The 27,542-nt window shown below is 43.2% G+C and overlaps 1 pseudogene; it reads right to left on the bottom strand.

The window, feature by feature from the left end:
• Window positions 1-19,341, bottom strand: part of LOC123363183 — an 83,575-nt pseudogene extending 64,234 nt beyond the window's left edge.
• Window positions 19,342-27,542: the final 8,201 nt, after the last annotated feature.

Here is a 27,542-nt window from a genome sequence, read left to right as displayed (position 1 = left end):
GTTTAAATAAATTATTCTTCTTTTTAAATCAAGTGACTGATCATTATTTCAGTTATTTAAATAACCTTGTTTTATATTGCTCCTCCCGGATGTATTGTGATTATTTTTCTTTGGGGCAAAACCTACAGCTTTAAGAGATGTCTGATATCATCACTAAGAAGCCCAAGATACTGTAGTTTGCCAGCATAAGTAATGAGAAATCTCTAATATCATACCAAAGCTGGGAGTGGAGCCAAATTCGACAAATTCAGTCATATTGAAACAAGAACAGTCAGGGTAAAAAGAGGTAGTACCACCTAACCTTCAATCTTGCTCTTTCCTCCTCATCCACCCTCTCTTTTTCCCTTAAGCACACCATAACATTAAAATACTAAAATATCTATTAAATAACAGTAAAATACAGCTTTGTGGCCAAAGTACTCAGAAACTCTCCAGAATATCTACCTGATCCCAAGGAGAAAACCCATGTCAGCTCATTTTCTAGAAATATTTATATTGATCTTCATTGTAAATATGGATCTTTAATATACCTAAAAACAGTGAAACAAAATCAACACTTGCCAGAAAATGAAAGCAGTTAAACTGCTTTGCGTAAGAAAGGTATTTTTTTTTGTTTTTTGGTGAAGTCATCAAGCCTTGATGATAACTCCAGGGGTGAGTGTCATTATTTTTGGTAAAACATTGTGGACTGCAGCAACAGGGCCAGCTTTAGGGCGAATCACTCTATTCCCCCAAATCGGGACCCGCGCCCCTAAGGACCGTCCGCCAATGTGCCGCCGAAGGCACCGGCAGCCAATAGAGCTGCCGCCGAAGTCCCATCGCTGTCTTCGGCAGCAGCTCGATCACTGCCGCGGCAGAAGGACTCTCCGCCGATGTGCCAACGAAGGCACCGGCAGCTAATCGAGCTGCCACCAAAGTCCCACCACTGTCTTCGGTGGCAGCTCTTTTGAATCAGACCCCGCAGTGCCTAAAGCCGGCCCTGTGCAGCAATATTCTGTCACATCACATGCAGACTTTTCAAGAACAGTTTACAGTATATGACAGGGTCACTTACAGTACATTGGAAGGGAGAAAGGGTTCCCCTGTTCTTGGATGAACTGTGGACTTTTGAAAAGTGGGGGAATGTTCAGGAAGATGTGGAGAACTAGAATAGAGACCTGCTCTTTTTTATTTGCTAATCTGTTTTAGTTAAACTGAAAAAACCACATGTATAAACTGGATGGTGCTGGGAGAGGGATTCAGACATTCTTCTTTCAAGGGAAAAAGCAGCTGCGGCTATGTTCCAAAGAAAATACTCAGAGCCTTCAAGACCATAAGTTTATTGCTCCTGGCTCTTTAGGAGACCAAACTATTCAGTAAAACAGAGGTTCCTAAATTGTGGTCTCTGAACCCTTCTTGATTGTTAGACTTACTTGGCTGAGGGAGGTAAGTATTATAATCCCTTATTTTTCTGAAGTAAAAATGAGTCAGACAGGTAAAAGCCCACATTCTTAAGTGCACTCTCTAACTTTGAGTGCCCAGCTTTAGAAATGTACGGTCATATTTTCAGAGGTACTGAGCATATACAGCTGCAATGAAGTCAAAAGAAGTTGTTTGATGCTTAGAACCACTTAAAATTATGCCTTAGCTCTCTGGAGTTAAGCACCTGAATATTAAAACACCCAAATTAGATGCAACTTTGTAGGAGGAAAATGTCTTAGAGAACTAGATAAATTCATGGAGGTTAAGTCCATTAATGGCTATTAGCCAGGATGGGTAAGGAATGGTGTCCCTAGCCTCTGTTTGTCAGAGGATGGAGATGGATGGCAGGAGAGAGATCACTTGATCTTTACCTGTTAGGTTCACTCCCTCTGGGGCACCTGGCATTGGCCACTGTCGGTAGATAGGATACTGGGCTGGATGGACCTTTGGTCTGACCCGGTATGGCCGTTCTTATGTTCTTAGGTCATTTATGAAAATATGCTTTTTCAAAAGTCACAGACTCTCTGACTGGGTCCTTTTAGAATCGAGATCTGAGTTCCAAACCCTGTGCTTTAACCACAAAACTATCCTTCCTCTGTGTTTAAATCAGCTGTAAATGTGGCTGTAGCAATACCAGTTTTTTTTTCTGGTGTAAATAAGGCTTTAGACAGAGCACTAGAGCACAACACTAAGGAAATAAATGAAGGTACTGAAGAAACTGACTGGCTCACAGTTTAAACACTAAATCCTCATGACACCAATAACACCAATAATGACCTTTGTAAAAGCTGCTAGATAGAGCAGGCCTGTGGGGTTGTACTGGGCAACTATGAGCAGAATTTGGCCCATTTTCAGCTTCCAATAAATGTTTATTGTTGCAAAAGTAAAATAGTGGTAGGGTGCTCTTTGCACAAAACCAAACAGTGCTTATATATAAAAAACAAAATTGTATTGCCATTGTATTTATTTTAATGGAAATACCAAAGACACATAGCTATATCTCTTTTAGGAAAGCAATAACCATGGTTTTAGGAACAAGCCTTAATAGACTGCAAAAGGACTTGGGGTGTTCTTTCACTGATACCCCAAAGAGGTGTCCAGATTTATCAAGAACATTTAATTTATTATAAAACAATAACACTACTATAAAGATTCCCATCAGGGACAGGGAGTGGCTAAAGGCAGTGGGATGGGGAAAACAGCATGAGCTGTTCCATCCTGCTCCCTATTCCAAATATACTTCTATTGTGTTTAAGACATTGGCAGCTCCTTGAAAGCTGCCCTCCTTTTCTCCCTGCTCTAGGAAGGGCTCCTAATAGAGCTAAACATCGGAGTAATTCACATATTACTACTCCTGGGGGAATTCTGCATCAAAAAAATTAAAATTCTATGCACAATATTTTCAAATTCTGAAAAATTCTGCATATTTGTCAAAATAACGCACTATAATCATACCAGTTGCAATTAGTTTTGGGTATTTATTTCAAAATACCTATCAGCAAGTATGTCTGTAACAATACAGACAACAAAAAAGATTCAGGAAATGTTTTTTGACAAATAGACTCCTTACTAGACCTATTAATACAGAATTCCAAGTAATAATTCATTTAAACTACAATACGCAACCATATTTCCCACACACCTCAGAAGCGGTGCAAAAGCTTGGGGGGTCTGTGGAAACGGAGGAGCTGAGGGAGAGGGAAGTAATTTCTGGAAAGGAGCCCAGGTGTGAACTTGGAGGGTTGTTGGGTGTGGGTGGGAAAAGTATGGAACAGGTTTTTGGGGGTGGGGGGTAGGGAGGGATTGTTAGGAAGCTTTCCCCATGCAGACTCTGGCTGACCCCTAGCCTCTCCCATTCAGTCAGGTACATCTGCCCCTGTCCACATGTGTCCCTCCACCCCCACTCAGACACCCACTCCCCCATCTGGCCCTGCACCCTCTCCCCCTGTCCCCATGTGTCTCTGTGCCCCCACTCAGCCACCCCCTGTCCCTATGTGGCCCTGCACCCCATCCCCCATCACCACATGGCCCTGCACCTCCCTCCCTCTCCCATGGCCCTGCGCCTCCACTCCCAATCAGCCCCTGCCGCAGTCTGTTCTCCCCCACTAGCCCTTATGAGCCCTTGTCTGACCCTCTAGCAACCCCACACTGTTTGTCTCTCTATAGCCCCTGACAGGCACTGTGAAGAAGGCACGCTCTTTCTCTTCCCTAGCTGCAGGGAGCTGCTGCTTTGTTCTATCGCCACAGCTTCCTCTGCTGGGAAAAAGGCAGGACTGCAGCAACTTTCTGGCAGAAGCTTTTTTCTGCGCAAAAAATTAAAAATATGCGCACGTGCAGTGGCACAGAAATTCCCCCAGTAGTAGACATATACATGACTGCAGACTCAGGAAGCAGCCTGTCAGCCCATGCTTCTCTTCTCTCTGATCTTGCAGTTTAGCCAGGAATGGCTTAGAGTAGTATGCAGCCTTTTGCTGAACTGAAGGAATGCAGAGAGAAGAGAATGCTATCAATCGGAGAAAGGGAGCAAAAAAACCAAGTAAATAAGAATGAGAGCGAGAGAGAATGAACTTCAAGAATGATTAAAGGATTAGAAAACGCCTTATAGTGATAGACTTTAGGAAATCAACCTATGGAGCTTAACAAAGAGAAGGTTATGGGGTGATCTGATTCCAATCTATAAATACCTATGGGGGAACAAATATTTAATAATGAGCTCTTCAAACAAGGAGAGAAAGGTATAAAATGATCCAGTGGCCTGAAGTTGAAGCTAGACAAATTCAGACTGGAAATAAGGCATACATTTTAAACAAAATAAGTGTACAGTAGAACCTCAGAGTTACGTACATCTCAGGAATGGAGGTTGTTCATAACTCTGAAATGTTCCATAACTATGAAGAAGAGGTTATGGACTTCAGCCACATCGGGGCTTGGGGCTGCAGCCGTGGTGGGGGGGCTTCTGACTTTTGGGGCACCAGGGCTCTGGGCTGGGGGCTCAGGGCTGCTGCCCTACAGGAGCACTGGGGCTCAGCTCTTTAGACCTGGGGAGAGTGCTTGGTTTGGGGCTTCAGCTCTGCTCTTGGTTTCAGCCTTGCACTGGGCACCAGGGCACGTGGCTTCAGCCCCGCAGTTCCGTTCCTGGCTTTAGTCCTATGCGGGATGCCGAGGCTCCCCATGGCTCCACTCCCAGCTTTGGTGGGTGGGGAGGCAGGGCTCAGGGCTTTAACTATGAGGAGAGTGCTGGGGCTGAAACCAGAGCTCCCCTCATAGCTAAATCCCCAAGCCCTGGCACCCCCTATTGGGGCTGAAGCCAGGAGTGCAGCTGCAGGGCTGAATCCCTGAGCCCCAGCACTCCCCCCCTCCCCCCCCCGCGCGCCAGTCTAAAGCCCTTAGCCCCAGTGCTCCCAAGGGTCAGAAGCCCCTCTCCTCCCTCCCTCCCTCCCAGAGCCCTGACCCCGCCTCCTCCTCCCACGGCTGCAGCCTCAACCCCCCTTGGCTGAAGCCATGAGCCTCAGAGCTAAAGCCCTAAGGCAGTACAGTATTTGCTTTTTTAAAATTTTGTCTGTGCTGCTGGCTGACTGAGGACTTCCGGTTCCAGAGGGTGTCTGGTTGTCCAGTAAGTCCTTAACTCTGGTGTTTGTATCTTTGAGGTTCTACTGTAATTAACCATTGGAACAATTTACCATGGGCCATGGTGGATTCACCATACCTAGCAATTTTAAAATCAAGCCTGGATGTTTTTCTATAAGATCTGCTCTAGGAATTATTTTGGGGAACATCTATGGCCAGTGTTATACAGCAGGTCAGACTAGATAATCGCAGTGGTCCCTCCTGGCCCTGGAATGTATGAACTGTGCTGGGCATGGCACAAGCAGACTGGAGTGGAGGGGGAGAGCCCAGCTGCCAACCGACCCTAAGTGGGCTCCAAAAATGAAGGTCTCCAAGGGCAAGAGCATATAGCATCCTTGGATTTTAAAATAGTATTGTAAATCCTACAGTTTTGGATCTTAATATTACATTGGAAGGTGTTAATGGTTGCCCTCTAGCGTGTCTTTGATATGTAGATCAATCACAGACCTGGAAAAAATCGACGGGCATATTAACCACCTTTCATTCAGGCTAAATGGAAGGAGAAATTAGATATCTCTTTGTGCAGCGATAGCTGAAACAACTGAAGCCACTGCCCCAGGCACTAGTCAGCATGCTAAAGCCTGAGCAGAAGTGAAGTCATATGGACTGAGGGGTTTACCTTGGAACTGATTGCAAATGCGGGGGTTGCAGCACTGATTGGTTATAACTGTGTGTGTTTGTGTGTGAGAGGTAAAAAGCCACAGAGTGTAAGAAAAGTCATGAATGTAGACTGGGAGGAAGCTGAGAGAACTTCTTTTGGACACAGTACTCACTGGAAAGGCAATTTTGGATTTTTGAATAAGGAAACAGACTACTGTTATTTGTTCCTGGTGTGCTGAGTGAAACAGGGCTTTGTGAGCATTCTTTGTAAATAAACAGGCTTCCACCAGAGAAATACTTGACTCTTTCACCAGTTTCTCCTTCTAACATAAATAACCCAATAAGGCCCCAAATATTGGCCAACTGCTCAGGCCAAAAAGGAGCAACAGCAACAAAGAAACAGATTTTTAAAAGATTTACATATAAGCAGCTATCAGGGGCGGCTCCAGGCCCCAGCACGCCAAGCGCTTGCTTGGGGCGGCATGCCGCGGGGGGCGCTCTGCCGGTCGCCGGGAGGGTGGCAGGCGGCTCCGGTGGACCGACCGCGGGACCAATGGACCCTCCGCAGGAGCCGCCTGCCGCCCTCCCAGCGACCGGCAGAGAGCCCCCTGCGGCATGCCGCCCTGCTTGGGGCGGCGAAATGTCTAGAGCCGCCTCTGGCAGCTATAAATCCTTAACAACACTTTGCATTTTGGCCTGGGAGTCACTTTATAATTAACTATCACAATACTCCTAAGAGTTAGGTCAGCACTATTATTTCCTTTTTACATAACATGAGATTAAGGTACAGACAGGCTGTAACTCACCCCAGGGTGAGAAAGCCAGTAGAGACAGAACTGGGAGTGTTGTTTATTGAAATATTCCAGAGAGAGAGAGAGAGAATTTAAGCATAAGTAATATAAGATTGTTCAAATAAAGTATGAATGTTTCAACTCAACTTTGTACTTAATAGTTCATTTTTATGAAAGGAAAGAAATGGGATTATTAGGAATTGAATGACTGGCAAGCCTATTTCTCAGAAAAACTAATAGTTTAAAGCAGCTGTATATCAGGTGGTAATCATGGATTAGGCTGAAATACACAGAAGACAGGGTTGCATGAACCCTCTGATATTTTATGTGGAATTAGAAGTCTGGCATTGTAGTAAATAGGGATACCTGCAGGAGCTTAAATATAGTGTGGAAATCATTGAAACACAACACCAAAACCAAACTCAAGATTTATCAGGGCTGCGTACTTTCAACACTACTTTATAGTTCAGAATGCTGGGGAATGAGAAAGTATGACATGTCCAAACTGTCTTCCTTCCATACAACCTGCCTCAGAAAAATCCTCCTTATCTTTTGGCCCAGAACAATCTCAAACCCAAGATCTATTGACACAGTGCAGCCAAGAGGATCTGAGCACCATCATTGCCGGGAGGCATTGGAGATGGATCGGTCATGTGCTTTGGATGGAAACTGATTCCATCACCAGAGTAGCAATAAGATGAACACCTGAAGGCAAGCAAAAACGAGGCCTCCCAAAATGGCAAAGATCTGTGGAAGCTGACCTGAAAAACCTGGGACACAGCTGGGAAACCATTGAAAGACTTGCCAGAAAGAGACAAGAGTGGAGGAGCTTCGTCAATGCCCTAAACGCCAGAGGTGTAATAGGAACATGATGACGATAATGATGGTTGTAGTAAATTATTAACGAGTATAATAGTTGTTCCAACACAGGAAGGGAAGGAGCCAACTAACAACTACAGGGGACCTTATACGAAGGTTATAAAACACTTGAAGGTTTTAATAAAATGAATAAAATTAGTCAAAGAAAGACATAAAAATAATCTACAGTATGAAATAAAACTAATTACAAGCAGGATAAAACTATAAAGAGAGTGGGAAGAAAACCACCAGTTTTATCCATTTTAAACTCAAAGTTGGAACATTTTCCACTTCACCAATAGGGTGTAACATTCAGGAGTACTAGCTGCTATCATTGGCCAGATCTTTTTCTTAAATGTGGTTTAAGAAAAACAGGTTTTCCCAGCATGCGCTGGACCCAATGCATCACAGCTAAGGCAAAAAAGAATAACAATTATTGAAAATCTTGGGCCAGATTCTCAGGTACACCTAAGCTATGTTAAATGCACTTGATGAGGCAGAGGACGAAATGTGGCTTTTCCTCAACCTCCCGTGCCCCATCCTGAGAATAGTATGGGGCTAATTCAACTGCTGTGGCAAGATACAACAGCCTCTGGACTTCTCTAACTTGTGCCAGTTACTGAAAGACCAACTTCTCCCATCCCCCCACTCCCTCTACGTTTGCTTTTCACAGATATAAATGACAGTAGAAGGTGCAAGACAGTGAAGACTTGGGCCTGTCAAAATTTAAATATATATAAACAATTTCAAGAAACAGAAATAATTAAATATGATAATTGCAGGAAAGTAAAAAAATGTTAAGCTACAGTATATAAAATTCTGCTCTTATGTAAGTGATGTGTTGAAAATAATGATCTTGCAGTACGCATTTCGAAAACAGCACTACTTTCAAGATAAATGTAAACAGAGCGTATAGCATTTTACTGGCCTAGCATTTTACTGGCCTACCATTTATGGTACAAGTTTCACACCAGCAGATATCACTACTGCATGAGGTATTTCCTTATTCTTGTACCTCCCTCATTCATACTGCTGCTACTACTTGTTCTCCAAATATTCCCTTTGGTAGAAGAGAAGGCACACATGTCGACAGCAGTCTTCACTATACATAACCTCCTTCAGCTTTTTCCACTCACATCTTCTACTATGTTCTGCTTATAGAATTTCACAATACAGATTTTGTTATTAGCAGGACAAGATCTTAGAAGAATTTAAAAAAATGTTTATATGGATAATTAGAACATCCACAGTTACATTAAATAAGATTTTCTTTTAAAATAAGAAGGGATATAAAATCTTATATGGTAGGGCATGGTGCCTCATCATCATCATCATCTAACACAAACACTAGTCACCCTGGAATGAAATCCTGTCCCCATTGGCCACTGACTTCACTGGGGCCAGGATTCACCACTAATTTCCCACAGAAGGAAGGAAGGATGGATGCAACAATGATGCGTCACTGCTGATGGAAGGATGAGTTTTGGAAACCCAGCTCCAAAAGTGTTCTGCCACTGACAGAGAAATTAGAGTGCAGAAGGTTGCCCGTGACCACTTCTTTGCTAATGAGGGAGGAAAGATGAAGACTTCTCTGAGGTAGAGCAATTTCAGAGCAGAAAAGAAGCTTGTTAATAGTATAAATTATTCAATCCTTAAACCGCTCTTTCGAAAGCTGGTGATGATTTAATTTGCAGCCTATTTTTAACTTTTTTAAAAAAAACTGAGCCCAATGTTTCACTTTCTATAGCACAAACAGTACAACTGAGGTATTTTTTTAACAAATCAAAGGCCTAAGTCACATACAATTTTTCTAAAACAATATTTAACATAATCATTTTTGAGGCAATTATTAGGTGGGGAGAAATACTGAGTGCAATGAACTCCTTAGTATACCTTTGCCATCTGTCATAGATTAAATGAAATCTATTCATGTTTATAGATTCCTCTGCAGGCTGAACTAATAGAGCAACAGCTCAGTTACTTCCCCAGATAGAAGTCTGTTTCTTTTTGGAGTTGAAGGTTGTCGACTCTATTCCCTGATGCCACAACTATACACTACTAACTAATGATTACATTGTCTGTACAGTTAAGAAATATAGGTCATTGCTTCCTCTCACTTAAACTAGTCTCAGTACAATATGTCTCAGTGATGACGATGAAACTTATTGTTGGAGACAGATTATCCCACATCTGCCTACTGCAGGGTTCTTACATCTGGTGTTGGCCACTGACAGAGACAGGATACTAGACTTGATGACCTTGGTTCTGATCCAGTATGGCAATTCCTATATTCCTATGTACAGCACCACAAAGTTGAGTGGCTAAATGCCTACTTTGCTGGCCTCTCAGTATGACTTTGTACAATTCAAGTACATTCATCACATTTTTCAGCTGACCACGCTTTAATAGCAGAAAAGAATCATGACTTCTAATTTCAGTAAAATATGTACTTATTTACATTGCCACAAAGAACACAGGCAATATAAAATCAAATTAAAGATATCTTAGGAAAATGGGAATTGTCATACTGGATCAGAACAGTGGTGTCCATCTAATTTAGTATCCTGTCCAACAAGGGCAGGTACTACACCGCTACCTCAATATAACGCCACCTGATGTAACACAAATTTGGATATAATATGGTAAAGCAGTGCTCTGGGAGGGGGAAGGGGGGCTGCGCACTCCGGTGGATCAAAGCAAGTTCAATATAACACGGTTTCAACTATAACACGGTAAGATTTTTTGGCTCCCAAGGACAGCGTTATGTTGAGGTAGAGGTGTATTTCAGAGGAAGGTACAAGAAACCACATGTGAGTAGTTTTCTTCACTAATCTCTGTGAGTAGTTTCCACAGAAATATTAACAAATAATCCATTTCTGCTTCACATATGTATAGCTTTGAAACTATTTTACCATCAAAACATAGTTGAATAAAAAAATGTGAAATAACCAACATGTACAGGCACATGCTAGACCAAATTGATGGTAATTAAATTTCTTGTCTATCCTACCAATAAACTCCAGGTAAACTTTTTATTATAGATTTTATATATATTTTTTATCTCTGTATAGCTCTATATTTTATATAGAGATGATATACCTAAACAAAGGGACACAATCAAAATAGGTTGTCACTGGTTTGCAATTTTATGAGACCCAGCAAAACGAAAAGCTTCTTTTACACCCAAATTATTTGCCTCAGAAATGATTCAGCAAACAAGAATCTGCAGTGAAGTCACTGATACAACACTGCTCTTATTGAGTTCCCCAAGGGTATATACAATAGTGCCACCATTAGGAACAAGTCCTGTGATCAGTGACATTGGCTGCAACTTCTATGCCAAATAGCGTGACCAGATAGAAAATGTGAAAAATCGGTACAGGGGTTGGGGGTAATAGGCACCTACATAAGAAAAAGCCATGAATATCGGGACTGTCCCTATAAAATCAGGATATCTGGTCACCCTAATGCCAAATGATTTCATTATGTTGCTCTCTCATATGATTTGGTGTCTGTAAGAAAACTAATGATTATGCAGCTACTTGCATACTACATTACATCAATTATCACTAGGGCAGGAATAAGTATACAGTGCAAATTCTGGCATATTGCTTTAAATATAATGACTTCAATGGGGTCAGGATTTCACCAACTGATTTACTACATCTGTACAAAAATAATCTAAAAAAGCCTCATAGAAATTAAGGTTACTGACTCTACTATTTTATTTGGAACATTATACAGATTTCTAATTAGACTTTTAATTACATAATTCATCAAAGTAAAGTGAAAAAAAATTAAGATTTCATTCCCAGAACAGTAAGTAGGTGGTTGAATCTCTGTCTTGTTTCTAAAAGGTGGTAGTAATTCTCTTACTGAAAAGTTAGTTTTGGGGAGTTTGACAATCTTAGGCTTCTCCGCTGTTTAAGATGATCAAAGTTTTAATTAACCTGATTCTGAGGTGCTGTGCAAAAATAACCACAACAGGCTGAGCTGATAGATTAGATAGAATTTCAAGGCAAATGGAGAACAATTTTGTCTACAGAGGCACCAAGCTAATTAACATTCACTATCTGTGATACACTGAATACTGTCCATTAAGAAATCATATTTAATGTAGATGGGTAGTATCAGGGCCCTGAGAATTGTATAGTTACATGGGAAAATATACACTAAAAACTTTTGTGCTTTGAAATCTAAACTTTCATTTTAAAACCATTGTGTGAAATCCTGGCTCTACTGGAGTCAATGGCAAAACTCCCATTGACTTCAATAGGACCATGCTTCTAGTTATGTTTCTAGTCCTTGCAGTCATGCAGCTGTCCTTGAAAATGTGAACTAAGTTTATATAAACTCTGTCAGGGTTGGTCTAATCGCAAACTTTCATGGAAATTACTAACTCTGTGGTAAATCACTTTTGGTGCAAGTCTGAGAATAAAAGTGTCATTTTAATTTAGCTTAATTTAGCTTAAGCAGGTAAAAAATGTACCGTAGTTAAAAAAGATAACTGTTCGCTATGGAAAGCAAACTGACTACTGCATTAAATTGGAGTACATAGGCCAGGGCGGAGAGGTCATGTGTGATAAGATCAAACCTTATTGTGAACCTGTTAACATAGAACAGTGGTCCCCAACCTTTTCGTCTGGCGGGCGCCCAACAAAGGACCGTGGCGGTGGTGGAGCATCCGCCAAAATGCCGCCGAATTTCTGCGGTGTTTCGGCAGCGATGCCTCTCGATGACGCCACTTGCCGCCCACAAGTGACGTCATCGAGAGGCGTTGCCGCCGAAACGCCGCAGAAATTCGGTGGCATTTCGGCGGATGCTCCACTGCCGGCCAGGATGCAGGTGCATTTAGATGCCCCCGCGGGTGTCATGGCAGGTGCCATGGCGCCCACGGGCACCGCGTTGGAGACCCCTTACATATAGAAGGATGCTACTTTCACTCTTGGTTTGGTAATGGCAAGGTCACACCTAGCCATGTCAGGCAACCAGAAGGATACAAATGACAAACATTCATCTTAATGCAGGAGGCAGAAACTCACTCACACTGAGCTAAAACTCTTATATGTTAAAGTTTGGAGGCTCAGACCAGCACCTTGACTCCCTGAGAGAAATATACACCTCTAGAAATGTGAACACCATATTTTCTGATATTGTTTTTATAACTCAAAGGGTTTAGACCTACCTGGGGAAACTAGGGAGCCTTAGTCCTTCATATATTTTTTGTAATCTTTATCTTTGATTTCCTGTTGATCTTTCAATTCTGTAACTGAAATTTGGGATATTTGACTGTTCTTGGGATAATTCACTACAGTTTGTTCCTGGAGACAAAGGGAAAACTTCTGATCTCTGGTGAGAGGTGGAAAAGTGGTCAACAGTTCCTGACTTGTGGAAATTTAGTCCAGTGTGATACTCCAACAGGGATTACCAAAAGTCTGACTCAGACTGGTAAATTACCTGGGGAAAGCCAGGGCCCACAGTGATGAGAATAGGGAACCAAAGGTAACTTTAGCATAACTGTTAGAATTATTAGATTCTGGTGGGGGAAGAGCAAAACAAAAATAAGCGACCAAATTTTGGCTGTCCACTTTAATTTGTGCTCACTTTCTGGATGGCCCATGAGTGCTTGTACCCACCAATAATTGAAACAGGATTCATAGGGAGGATTCATAGAGGCTGCAAGCAGATTGGCAGAAAAGGGTACACATTATCCCAGAATCATAGGACTGGAAGGGACCTCAAGAGGTTATCTAGTCCAGTCCCCTGCAGTCGTGGCAGGACTAAGTATTATCTAGATCATCCTTGACAGGTGTTTGTCTAACCTGCTCTTAAAAATCTCCAATGATGGAGATTCCATAATCTCCCTAAGCAATTTATTCCAGTGCTTATCCACCCTGACAGTTAGGAAGTTTTTCCTAGTGTCCAACCTAAACCTCCCTTGTTGCAATATAAGCCCATTGCTTCTTGTCCTATCCTCAGAGGTTAAGAACAATTTTTCTCCCTCCTCTTTGTAACAACCTTTTATGTTTTGAAAACTGTTATCATGTCCCCTTTCAGTCTTCTCTTTTCCAGACTAAACAAACCCAATTTTTTCAAACTTCCCTCATAGGTCATGTTTTCTAGATCTTTAAACATTTTTGTTGCTCTTCTCTGGACTTTCTTCAATTTGTCCACATCTTTTCTGAAATGTGGTACCCAGAACTGGACACAATACTCCAGTTGAAGCCTAATCAGCATGGAGTAAAAAGGAAGAATTACTTCTTGTGTCTTGCTTACAACACTCCTCTTATACATCCCAGAATGACATTCGCTTTTTTTGCAACAGTGTTACACTGTTGACTCATATTTAGCTTGTGGTCTACTATGATCCCAGATCCCTTTCCACAGTACTCCTTCTTAGCAGTCATTTCCCACTGAACCCCATTTGTTCCACTAACAGTAGGAAATTGGTTCTTCTGGAGTCCCTGCTCAGAACTCCAGAAGAAAGTGAAAACACATCAAGATTCTAGCCAATATCCAGAGCAAGAAAATTTTTTCCAGACCCCAAACTGGCAACCAAAGGAACACAGGATTCAACCCAATTTTTGATTTGCCTTCTTACATCAGTCTCACCCACACAAAAGAGATGAATTGCCAATTTTTTAAAAAGCGACACACACAATAGCCAAAGAAAAACAACCTTCTTGTCCCCATCTTGGATCAGAAATTGTATAATTGGTCTATACGCTCACCGGCAACATCTCGTCTCTCCCTTTATCAGTTATTCTTGACCTCTGCTGACAGGATGCAGCCTTCTACACTAGCCACCCCAGAAAAATGTTTGGTTTTAATCATTCCTACTACATTCCACCCATACTTTTTTTCCCCATGTTTTTGATTTTTTGTTTTAAAGCCTGATAAAAATATTCACCTGGGGCCATTTCAATTCCTCATTAGTAGCCAGTTCCAACCCCTCTTGCAGTCCTTCACAGTTAGTTCAGTCAACAATTCTGCTGACACTATTTTATTTTAAATAAAAATTATAATATACTGATTTACACCCACAAACATCGTAAAATAATTTTATCCAACACGTCAACTTTCTCAAACTCAAAAAACCAAAATCGTAAAGGGATCCTTAAAACTTTGCAATAGCTAAATGATCACTGAAGTAAGCAAAAGCGGTCTGATGTTTTTTCCAGTGTGGAAAAGCATTCATTTGATTTTTTCTTTAACCAGAAGCTTTGAGCCTAAACAACTAGGAGAACCTGAAAAGGAATCTGATATTCCACTTGGCTCACATTCATATACACCCAACCTTCCCTAGTTTGGTCTTTCCTCACTGACCTCTGCCAGCAGCAGGCTGACACCCAAACACCATGTAATGACCCTCAAGTAATAATTGTATTTGATGTGCTAAAAAACAATCCAACCAACCCACACTCTAGGGTGTAAAATGAAAGTACTAGGTTGCTAGGACCCCTTCAGGAGTTGGGAGGAGAGATATCACAGAGTGAAGAGCAAGTAACATGCTAGGAGAAAGAAGCACATTCTTCCCACGGTGCCACCCTCAGCCTTGTGCATCACACACCCCTGAAGGGCCAGGGCAGGCAGTACCGCATGAGGACAGGCAGCTGAGCACCGGTACTGACTTCTCATTCATGCCCTGGGGCTCCTGATGCTGCTGACTTCAACGTGACCAGAACCCGGCCATGGATCTCACTTCTTGGGGCCGGTGGGGGAGAGACACCGCAGATACCCACATACACGCACAAAAGCCAACACTCCACAACTTTTCGGCTCCCGGAGTTCCCAATCCCCAGCCATCCCCAGAATCAATAAAACACCCAGGGGCTGCAGCAGCTTTGGGGGTGGGGGAGCTAAACAATGTATTTTCTGTACCCCCATTGCTTTGGGGGGAGTGGGATGGCTCAGTGGTTTGCGCACTGGCCTGCTAAACCTAGGGTTGTGAGTTCAATCCTTGAGGGGGCCATTTAGGGATGTGGGGCAAAAATCTGTCTGGGGATTGATCCTACTTTGAGCAGGGGGTTGGACCAGATGACCTCCTGAGGTCCCTTCCAACCCTGATATTCTATGAACAAACAGCTGCTTCAGAGGCAGTAACTGAAAAGTAGCAACTCTAGTCAAAGGATCAATGAGACTTTGACACACACCCCCTTCCACAATGGGCAGATACAAAATATTCTGCCTCAGACATCCAAGAAAAAGTCCAAATGAACCTTCTGATCTTTTTCTGAAAAGAGTGGAGTAGGATCCAATTTAATATATGTATGCTACAGCATAGAGGCAGTTACATGACAACAAAAACAGATTAAGTTCAGGAAACCAATTTCCTCTTAGTCTCAGCCAGAAACCTATCAATAGTGTCCAGGATATTTTCCCCCCTCAGGGTGTTCAGGACCCAAAGAATGTGTGAGTTCATCATCCCCACATCAGAGTCACTACTGACCTCAAGGGGAGAACCTCAGAGAGACTGGAGGGAGGGGGCAAAACTAATACCAGAGAATTCTCTATGTCCCCAACCAAGGAACCACCCTTAGCAGCACCCTCAACAGTTTGTTTCCCAACTGCACTGACCAAACTAGCCCACTTCATAGCATCGTCTGAAACTGGAACTGCCTCCTCCTTCAATGGCCTTTTTTGTTTTGGGGCTTTGCCAGCAAGCCAGAATCCTCAGTCAAGGAAGGTCACAGATTCCATAGCAACAGGCTCAGCCTCTATTTTGCAGTCAGACTCAAGCCAAGAGGCCACTGAGTCAGGAGCCACAGAACTAGTAATGCCATCTCCCCCAGATTGTAAAGGGGGGCATTAACTCCCCAGAACCAACATCCCTAGAGACACCCAGAGCCTGTTGGGACACGAGCTCTGCCACAGCCAACCCACCCTGTGCTTTATTCTCAGAAACCCCCACATTCCCAGGCACAGAGTCACCATTCTAAGGAGCAGCCTGCTGCCTCTTCTGAGGGCACTGATTAACTCCCGTAATGAAAACTGGCTTGGATCCCTGCAGAGCATGTCTTAACCCCACAATGCCTCTTGCAGAGGAATGGGCCTGATCCATTGGTAGGGGTGAACCCTCAAACTGTTCCCACAGCCAAGTTACATGCCCTGCTCCCCCTGTGTTTGCAGTCTGTGTGATGGCTGTGGAGTCCCAGTGTTCTCTACATGCTAAATGTTTTGTTCACAAAGGATGAATGCAGATTAAGTTGAACAAGTAAAACTTTATTAAACTCTTTGTACTGCTCTGTCCATGTGGCTGAGCTGCTTCCAGCCTAACTTTGTGTGTTCCCTTTTCTCCCATTGTCCCATCAATAACAGTGCCTCCAGAGAATATTGGCCCTCTGAATCTAGTTCCACTGCTCATGATACACTGAGGAGAGCAGCACTTCCTCCCCCACCTGCCTTAGATCCATTTACATTTTCACAGATTATAATACAATTATAGATAGAGGGAGATCTTGTGTTTGGACATTCATGCCGCATTGGCAGGGAAGGGGTTAATAGAGCCCTAGGGAAGCTGTGTGGGAAGCAGCCAATAGGAAAGAGACTACAAGAAGCACCCAATCCTGGCCCAGTGGGCTCACATAAAAAGAGCTGCAGGGCCAAAGTCAGTTACTTAAGTCTCTGCTGGGAGCTTGAAGAGAGAAGACTGTGTCCTGCAGCATCTTGGACAGAGCAGTGCAGGTAGGGACCATGGAGTATAGAAGGAGCTCCAGATGGGCTGCTGAGACTGAGTAAGGTGCTGTGGCTGTGGGGAAGTGGTCCAGGGAAATGCAGTGGTGGTCAAGTCAAAGGAATGCAGTAGATGGCTGTGGTTCAGAGAGTCCCTAGTCTGGGACCCAGAACAGTGGGTAGGCCCAGGTCCCACCCATTTGCCTCTGGTGAAGTGGCTGTACAGTTGATTGTAGATTCCCTGGAAGTGGGGAGCAGAGGGCTGTGTCATTAAGAGGATGCCACTGTCCTTGGAGTAATGTGAGCGATGTGAGTGGTGAGGCACCATCAGGAGTGGGTATACTGACCTGTGGGAGTAATTGCCAAGATGGCCAGCAGGAGGTGCTAGTGTGGTGAGTGGAGCCCCATCACAGACCTCCTGGCTGCTTCTTGCTTTGTATTCCCCTAAGTAGTGGCTTAACACTTACCTTGGGCTTTTCCAACTCCCTGGCAGGCATTGTATGGTTGACAGTATCCCTTAGCAGCCTAAGTGTCCCATCTCCATGTGGAGTTTGGATTCATAGCACTTTCATCTGTGCCTTGGTTTCCCCCACTTCCACATGGAGTTCTGGACACTGCCATGCTTAGCATGGGCTCTGTTATCTGGCTGAAGGATATCTGTGAGTAGGCCCTTTGGCCATGGGGCCTGGCTCTAGTGGATTTACACCTGAGCTCTCTGGGCTCCTGCAATAACTCTTCCAAATACATCAGAAAGGAATATCCTCCAATATCCCCATTGTCAGGCTCACAGAACTTTATTCGGTGTCTCTAATGACATGGGCCACAGGCAGAATGATGGGGTTCATGGCAGGAACCTTCACACAGGGGCCTGCCTGTCAGCACCTGTCCTCAGTACAACATGCAGGTTCTAAGGTATGAACAGTGCTGGTGTTCTACCACCCTGTGAATGTCTCCCCATTGATTCTCACCTCCAATTTCTGTTGGGATCTGGCTGTATTTGACTCTCAAGGATGCAGCAGGACACATTAAACCGATGGCTGTGGTGTGAATTCAGTTGCATCATACTGTACGTATACTGCATTCATACTGTACTCCCATGGTTAGCCTGTATCAGAGGGGTAACCGTTTTAGTCTGGATCTGTAAAAGCAGCAAAGAGTCCTGTGGCACCTTATAGACTAACAGATGTTTTGGAGCATGAGCTTTCGTGGGTGAATATCCACTTTGTCGGATGCATGTAGTGGAAATTTCCAGGGGTGGGTGGGTGTGTGTGTGTAAACAAGAAGCAGGCTAGAGATAACGAGGTTAGCTCAATCAGGGAGGATGAGGCCCTTTTCTAGCAGTTAAGGTGTGAAAACCAAGGGAGGAGAAACTGGTTTTGTAGTTGGCAAGCCATTCACAGTCTTTGTTTAATCCTGAGCTGATGGTTAGCCTGCTGCACCACTGGGCCAGTGTCCAAGCCCCTCTTGGGCCAGGCTGCAATAAAGTTAATACACGCTGCCTCAGCATCAGTGCCTGAGCCTTGGGTAGACAGCCCATTTGTGTCCAGCCCCCTGGCATTGATAAGTCAGATCTTGGGGTCCTTACCAGTGCATTGATTTGGGGGTGCTGCAACTCCCTGTTTCTTAGCTTGACATTGTCCAGTCCCCAATTCTGGGGAATCCCACATATTCCCCTCCTGTGACCCAGGCTTGGGCCAGTCAACCTTGTTTTTTCTCAGAACCAACCTAATTAGCAACAAACTCATCAACCAGTCTGCTTGCAGTACACAGGTCTTCTTGCTTCTGAGTCCTCACCGACAACCTCAGGTCATATGAACACAAATCATGAAATTGTTCTAATCCAAACATTTCATACAACTGTTTCATACTGTCTCTTTACCTCCCCAAATGGGGAAAAGGATAATCTATCTGGCTTGTCACTTCCATATAAGTTACACATTGATGCTTTTGAACCCACCTGAAATTTTTTCCTGTAAGCCTCAGGGGTCGCATCAAACTTTAAGGAGTTTAGTTGTCTTAAATTTTTCATAGTTTACAATTTCTATTCCATCCATTTGGCTTTAGGCATCAAGGCCCTTTGCACCACCAATGGAGCTGAAATCTGATCCTCTCTGATGGGGACCTGGTGCAAATCATAAGCTTTTCCAAAGCTGGTTAGATAGGAAGAGGGATAGACACCTACCAATGTAGCACTTATGCCCCACGCAGAACTGTCGTCTTGTGGGTTATCCCCACCTACTGATTCATCTGGCCTCTGGTTCCCTAGCTCATGCTGCCTCTCTGTTTTATGCTGTTGCTTATCCTTCTCCTCCTGGCCTGGTTGGCATAGCATGTCCCTCTCCTCCTGTTTGGGTTGGTGTTTATTTGTCCTGGTCAGCTCGTCATTTCTCCTTCAGTCCCAGACTCCTTTTTTTTTTCCAGCTGCAGTTCTCTGCTTCGGTCTCCCTCAATTTACAGCTTATGTCACTCTAAAGCCTAGCTAAGGGATCCTGGTTGAGGTGAAGCTTGGCCATTGTCCCCAATTGCTACAATATGCTCTCGTGGTCCTTGGCAGGGGAAGAATGGAGGACCCTGGCATAAGTGGAGAAGGAGTGCACAGTCTTCCTAGCATAGGGAGAAGAATGGGGGATCCTGGCATAGGAAGAAAATGGGAGGGGTCACAGGGAATTGCTGGCAGTGGAGCCATGGGGGACTCTGGTGTGGGGGCCACTGATGGAAGGGAAGTATGGGGTTGGATGGGGATGTGCACAGAGTCCCTGTCATGGAGGGTATAAAGGGGGGCACAAAGATTCTCCTGGCAGGAGAGGGAATGGGGGATCATAGTACAGAGGGAAATGAGTGCAGCACACAAAGGCCCTGGCATGATGGGGGCAGGGCGGGGGAGAGGGTTGCAATGAGTCCCTGAAATAAAGGGGAATGGGAGAGTGGCCCACAGGGTGGGGAACAATGGAAGAATGCAAGGACCTCTTGTGCACAATAAGCTCAGCCTAAAAAATCAACAAGCATGTGACTCCCTCCACTACTAGCACTGAATACAAAGGAAAAAGCAAATATGAAAATGTCAGCCACCATAAAATGTGCCTGGTAACACTGTGATTCCTAGATTTTACTACTAGTGTGGTATGCATTGGAAAGTCCTCTGCTGTACAAAGCTACCCTCTGCTGGCCAGACCAGGAGCAGCATGGGGTTCTCTTGCACAAACAGTTGCCATATGACTCAAATAGAGAAAGTGGAGCTGTTCCAAAGACACATAATTAATATGTAGCTTCATTCAAATACTAGTTATGGTTTAAAAAAGAAAAGCAGACATTAAAATGTTCTTCTGATGAAGGTATAAATATTAATGCAGCTTACCAAAATCTGGCACTTTGTTTATTGCCCGGGTCCACAACCAGTCTCAATTCTTCAGAGCCAGCTACCATATCTTCAAGCTATCATACCACCACCACCACCACAATAAATTTAATATGACATTTATGGTGTCAAACTTCATAATTCTCCTCCTTTGATCACCTAACTTTGCATATTACTCCCAAAAAGTTACTAATGGCCCAGCATGTAAAAAATCACTAATAACCTACTCTTTAATTCTTGTTCTTCGAGATGTGTTCCACATCTGCATTCCACTCTTAGTCTGCACTTGCCCTGAGCACAGTTGTTGGAAACTTCAGTGGTACCTTTCAGGGGAGCTGGAGCACCCTCAACTGCCATGCGTCTCTGCGTGCAGGTATATGGGCAAGGCTGCCCCCAACCCTCCTCAGTTTCTTCTTGCAGGAATATTCTGATGTAGGTGGTAAGGTCTAGGAGGGGCAAGCTCTGTGGCTGGGAAACATAATATCCAACCTCTGATTCAGAAGAATAATAATCACTGTCTCCTGATCAGAGGGTCCATCCCTGTGAGTGCTGGAGACTGGTACTGAAAGTCTGGAGAAGACTAAGAGAAACCAATTCATTGATGGTTTTTCCTCTGGACAGTACCGACCAATGAGAACTCTGGGACATGGGAAGTTGAGAAGGTATTGGGTGCTGCACTGAGGATGCTGGCGCCATGTTCTACTCATACTGTAGGAGCAATCTCCTGCACCACTAGAGACACTGGTATCAATTAACTCAAGTCCCTTGCTGCTGCATATGCCTCTGGAATACTCTTTCACTGGTGTGTGAGATGAAGACAGTGCTGCAGATGATGAAGGCACCACTTTGGGCCCACAGACTTTGGGCCCTGGCACTGGGAGTCAATGGTGCCATATTAGCTAATGAATGAATGGAGGAGTGCTTTGATTTTTGCATGCACTCTTCTAGACCCTTTGTGTTCTTGCTTGGCAGACTTGAGGACCAGTGATCTGCCTCTCCCTGAAGTGTTGTTGTAGGCCTTGTTTCTTCCTAGGTGCTGGGGAGGAACAATGGTGCTGGGACTCAGACAACATCAGACAGGCATTTCTCACAGAAGCCAGAGTGTAGGGCACCCTTCCTGACTACCTTCAGAGCTTTCTTAATCTCAGAGCAGCCTCCACCAAAAGAAACAACCTGGACACTCTGGATATGTCTACATTGCAATTAGACACCTGTGGCTGGCCCATGCCACTAACTTGCTCTAGCCCTGCAAGACAAAGGGGCTATTTCACTGCAGTGTAGACACTGGGCTGAGCTCTGGGACCCTTCCACCTCACAGGCTCCTAGAGCCTGGACTCCAGCCAGAGCCTGAATGTCTACACTGAAATTAAGGGGCTGTTTAGCCTGAGCCCCGTGTGCCCAAGTCACAGGTTTTTAATTGCTCTATAGACACACACTCTTTTTCTGGTCCTTGCTTGAAGTAATTACAAATCTGGCACTGATCTCTTATGTGAAACTCACCCAGACACTTGAACAACTAGTGCATGGGTCACTCAGAAGCATCAGTTTACAGCACGAAAGACAGGGCTTGAAATGCAGTGACAGAGGCATACCTCGGTACCAATAAATTGAATCGCAACATTGGGGAACTGAGAAACTAACTTTCACTATACAAAAAACTTATCTATTAACTAGCATTAAAAACTACTCCAACAGGTAACTATACATAGAGAACTTGCTGAAGCAAGACAAACGGATTTTTAACAATCATCAGTAAGAAGGAACTGTGGGGGATTGGGCAGCTTTATCCATTATACGCACACACAGTGGTCTGCAGCAAGAGAGGGTGCTTGAACTGCCCCAGAAGGTACCACAGAGGGAAAAATTTCGACAACTGTACTCAGGGCAAGCACACAACAAGAGTGGAATGTACTTATGCAATCACTCAAAGAATAAAGACTGCAACACAAATGTACTGCTTCAGGGACATCCATCGTAAGAAATATTCACATCCAACTGTCACTAATACTGCGGGACAAATTCTGAAGTCCTAATCATTTTTTTTCCTTGGGTACTGAACATCCTTCCATTGAAATTATTTGGAGTTTTGTAACCCTTCAATCTTTACTAAGGCAAAAGCTGACAAGAAAATCCTTTGCCAAATGTGCCGGTCCTTTAAAAGCGATTCAAAAATATTTTATGATATCTTGTATGGAATATACTCTATGAAATATATTTTTGTTGTAAATTAATCACGTTAATAATTTCAATACAAATTATTTATAATACTCTATTTAAAGATCTGCTACTCAGTACAAAGTGTCATTCTTATATTTTGGAAACATTTAAGAGCTATAACTTTAGAAGCATGGGAAACTGAATCCCTAAACTACATTTGAATCGGAGACAAATTTGTTCAGTCTGAGTAGTTTATATAAAAAAATAAATGTTGAGAAGGGGGGCATAAAGTAATTAGTCATTTCCTCACAAGTCGTATACTACTTACATATGGATTGCAAAGTATTATTCACTTACTCAGTGCATCATGGAAAATTAATTGCTATTCCCTGTGAACTCCACTAAAGACATGTTTTTTTTGCTAACAGGAATTTACATTTTAATATTTGTTTTTCCCTTAAAATATTAGTTAAAATAGAAAATGTGAAATATATATAATTTTCATTGTGCAGTGGCAGGTGCCCTTTATTTTGTCTCATCTCTGATCTTGAACATAACATGATGAAGCTATTGATTCAGGTAAACAGCAGACCTGAAATGCCATCTAGACAAGGGTAAGCATGGATAGGTGTATGTAATTAAATGTAGCAGGTTCTTTTTTCCCTACAAAATATTGTGGCTAATCACATTAATGATGGCCTTCCAAACTGAACTTAAGAATGTTTGTTTGTTTTTAATGAGTTTCCTAGTGAACTTGCAAAAAAAAAAAAAATTCCTATGTTAGAAACCTTTTTAAAGAACTGAGGCTGCCAGACATACCATTCCTTCTCCATTCCTCTATAGCAACATTAATTTATTTTAAAAGCAACAAGGCCTTTTGTTTTGAACATGTGGGATTTTTTTCTAATTTTCTCTTATGGTCTAATATACTCTCTCCTCTTCTGGCTTTTTGTTTTAGCAGATGTTCTACATATGACATTACTTTGATTTTATTGCTTATAATATGTAACAAAATGAAGTACATAAAACAAACAGAAGTCATTGGCGTGGATTACCCTCTTGAAGTAAAACTGCTATGGGGGTGCAGTTGTAGGGGAGGAAAGTTCCCTGTAGGTGTGACTGCCCTGGGACCATTGGAGGAGAAGATGAGTAGAAAAGATAATTCAGATTCATACTTATTTATTTTTGAAGAATCTCTAGTACAGGAGGTGGGACATTGCGATTGTGGTGATCTTTGCATATACTGCAGCCTTCTTCCCCTAACTCTCCATGGTCTCTGTACTCACATAGGGTCTCTTTGCACGTGTGTATACTGCAAAAAAAACCAAACCCATGGCACTGAATCTCAGACCCTGGGTCAATTGATTTGGGCTTATGGGGCTAAAAATAGCAGTCGGTGTTCAGGCTCTGGCTGAAGTCTGGGCTCTGAGATCTCCCCTGTTGCTAGGTTTCTTTCTCACAGAAGGGTGAGAGCTTGGTGTAAGGTTCCCTCTATGCATGGAGCTGGGGGATAACCTTTCCCATTGTTTGAAAAAACAAACCTTTTCCTGAAGTCTAGTATCAGCTGATGTAGTTGAATGCAGCTCTACAATGCAGTAACAATACTTTGTGTATCAAAGCAGATCACTTTGACAAATGCTCTCAGTTATATATAAATCTGCAGATTCCCTATATGAAAGGGAAGTGCTGCTGGATTACAGAAGTGTGAGAACATTATGAATTTACTGTTTTGAACAACACATCAAGAGGGGACAGAGGTGCTGACTTTGCAATTTCCTGGGGGGTACTGGATCCCCATTCTGTGCCAAACCCCTGCCCCGCCTCTGCTCCTGCTCCTCTGTTTACCCCTCCTGCATGCTGCTGAACAGCTGATCAGGTAGGCGGGAGGTGCTGGGAGGGAGGGTAAGAGCTGATCAGTGGGGCCTGGTGGGCGGTGCTGGGGTGGGGGGGAAGAGGAGCTGATCTGCGGGGCTGCCACTGGGTCCTGAGCACCCACTACTTTTTTTTCCGTGGGTGCTCCAGCCCTGGAGTACCCATGGAGTCAGCACCTATGAGAGGGAATATGAGCTGTGGATAACTGTATCTGCTGGCCCACAAAATCCATTTGAATTAGCAATAGCTATTTTAGGGACTGTTGAAAGGATGCTGATTGCAGGGTGATCTGTAGTAGATAAAACAACTAGAAGGGAAGATGACTGGCTGTCCTAATTTACCTGGGACAGAATCCAAAGACTAGGACTACAATTTCCAAATAGACAGGCCTTGGCTACACTGGCGCTTTACAGCACTGCAAGTTTTTCGCTCAGGGGTGTGAAAAAAACACCCCCGAGTGCCGCAAGATATAGCGCTGTAAAGCGCCAGTGTAAACAGTGCCACAGCACTGGAAGCGCGGCTCCCAGCGCTGCAAGCTAATCCCCACGGGGAGGTGGAGTACGTGCAGCGCTGGGAGAGCTCTCTCCCAGCGCTGGCGCTGCGGCCACACACACACTTCAAAGCGCTGCCGTGGCAGCGCTTTGAAGTTTCGAGTGTAGCCAAGCCCTTAGCATAAATATGGTGTATAGACTTTAATAATACACTTTTGCACTTGACTAGTTCCCTCCATCAGAATGTCTCAAAGTGCTTTACAAACACTAATGAATTAAACCACAACACCTTTTCGAGGTAGGAACTGGAAGAACTATTATTCCTGTTTACAGAGGAAGACAGTGGGACTGAGCAGCTGTGATTTTTTTTTCACAAGGTTACACAGCAAAATCAATAGCAGAGGAAAGAAAGTAACCCGGATGTTCCTGCCTTCATTACTGCTTCCATTTGTTTTCTTTAAAAATATTTCCAAATAAACTTGTTTTCTCAAGTTTATGTTGTCTGGCATTAGGAGTTTACCTCATGGAACTAACATAGTTGAAGTCCCTGATCACAGAAATGACTGTCCCTTTTCTATAAAGTTACATGGTCATCCTTTGCCCTTAAAGACAGGACTCTGAAAGCACAGGAGCAAAAAAGTTTGGTTAACAGCCAACACTTTCTATAAAGCTACTTGCAGTGTCAGTGTTTAGTGATAGTACCTATTTTATTTGTGTTCTTTTGGCAATAGGAATCAATACTTAATCCCTGTATATTTACATTGTTAATTAAGCTAGAGATTGTGAAAGAGGCAGGATTCAGAGCCTTAGGCTAGGTGTACACTGCAACTGGGGAGTGCAATTGGACTGAAGCATTGGCAACACTGACCAGCCACCCAAGTAGAAGCAGGGACCCTGCATAATTATAATCTGTGCTGTTGTGGCTTGACTGCTATCAGTACCTGAGCTATCTATACATACAAAATGATGCGGTCTAACAATCATCATTGAGCAGATGTTTTCAGAAAAACAATGTGTAGTGGCAGTCAAAAAAGCTAACTATGTAAGGAACTATTAGGAAAGGGATAGATAATGAAACATAAATATCATGCCACTATATAAATGCAGCAATGCCCCCACCTTGAGTACTGGGTACAGTTCTGGGCACCCCATTTAAAAAAAATTTTAGAAATGGAAAAGGTACAGGCAGGGGCAACAAAAATGATTAAGGTTGTGAAACAGCTTCCATATGAGGAGAGATTAAAAAGACTGGAACTGTTCAGCTTGGAAAAGAGACTATTAAGGGGGAGAGATGACAGAGGTCTATAACATCATGACTGGTGGGAGAAAGTGAATAAGGAAGTGTTATTTACTCCTTTGTATAATCAAAGAACCAGGGCTCACCAATGAAATTAATAGACAGCAGGTTTAAAACACACAAATGCAGTCACCTTGTGGAACTTGTTGCAAGGGAATGTAGTGAAGGCCAAAGCTATAACTGGGTTTAAAAAAAACCTAAAGAAATTAGTGGAGGATCGGTCCATCAATAGCTATTAACCAAGATGGTCAGGGAATCAATCCCATGGAGTAGGTGTCACTAAGCTTCTGAGTGTCAGATGCTGGACCTGGACAAGATGGGATGGATCACTTGATAACTGCCTTGTTCTGTTCATTCCCTTTGATGTTTCTGGGCTGCTGTCAGCAGACAGGATACTGGGCTAGACAGACCATTGGTCTGAACTAGTATGGCCGTTCTTACATAAACTAGCTTAATAATATATGTCTACATGTGCTGCATCACACTCCCCACTTGCCCTGTAGACATACTCTTATAGAGACTGAAATTCCATCTCTACAGGAAACAGAGTTCTGGTAGTAGCATTCCTCAATAGTATCCCATTAGCCTGCCTTAACCTAAAGTGGGATCACTCCAAAGAGACAGATAATTTGTTCTACATGACCTTTCTACTGTCAACACATTAGTTCTTAAAACAATGGTTGGTGTGATGTTACATGGACACTTCTGCACTAGGAAATGGATGGCAACAAACCTGATCAAAGTTCAATACAACTGTGACATACCAGGCTACAAGCCAGACTAATGAGCAGCTACTGTAGTGCCTAGGCCTCTCCTGGACAATACAAGTTATATAATGTCTGTCAGTCCTTTAAAAGGAAGAATATACATACAACTTGCCACCCCACATGGAGTTTCCCAGACACTTCAATTTAAACACACTGGATTAGATAAAACAAGTTTACTAACTACAAAGATTCAGTTTAAGTAAATACAAGTATCAGAGGGGTAGCCATGTTAGTCTGGATCTCTGAAAAGCAACAGAGTCCTATGGCACCTTATAGACTAACAGGTGTATTGGATCATAAGCTTTTGTGGGTGAATACCCACTTCAACAAATGAAGTAGGTATTCACCCATGAAAGCTTATGCTCCAATACACCTATACACCTATAAGGTGCCCCAGGACTCTTTGTTGCTAAATACAAGCAGAGAGGCATAAAACCAGAAATGGTTAAAAGAAAAATAAAGATAAAACATAACAGGTGCCTAACTTAACTATGTTAACAAAGTTTTCTCATTGCATGTTTTCAGCAGTCTTACTGACCAAGCTTCTTAGGTCAGGACCCCTCTCCCAGTCCAATGGTTGTTTCCTTTGTCCCT

This window comes from Mauremys mutica, chromosome 2, assembly GCF_020497125.1.
Source record: "Mauremys mutica isolate MM-2020 ecotype Southern chromosome 2, ASM2049712v1, whole genome shotgun sequence".
In the NCBI taxonomy this organism is placed as follows: domain Eukaryota; kingdom Metazoa; phylum Chordata; order Testudines; family Geoemydidae; genus Mauremys; species Mauremys mutica.
Note: the sequence above shows the minus strand (reverse complement) of the source record. Positions and strands in the feature narration are given on the sequence as shown.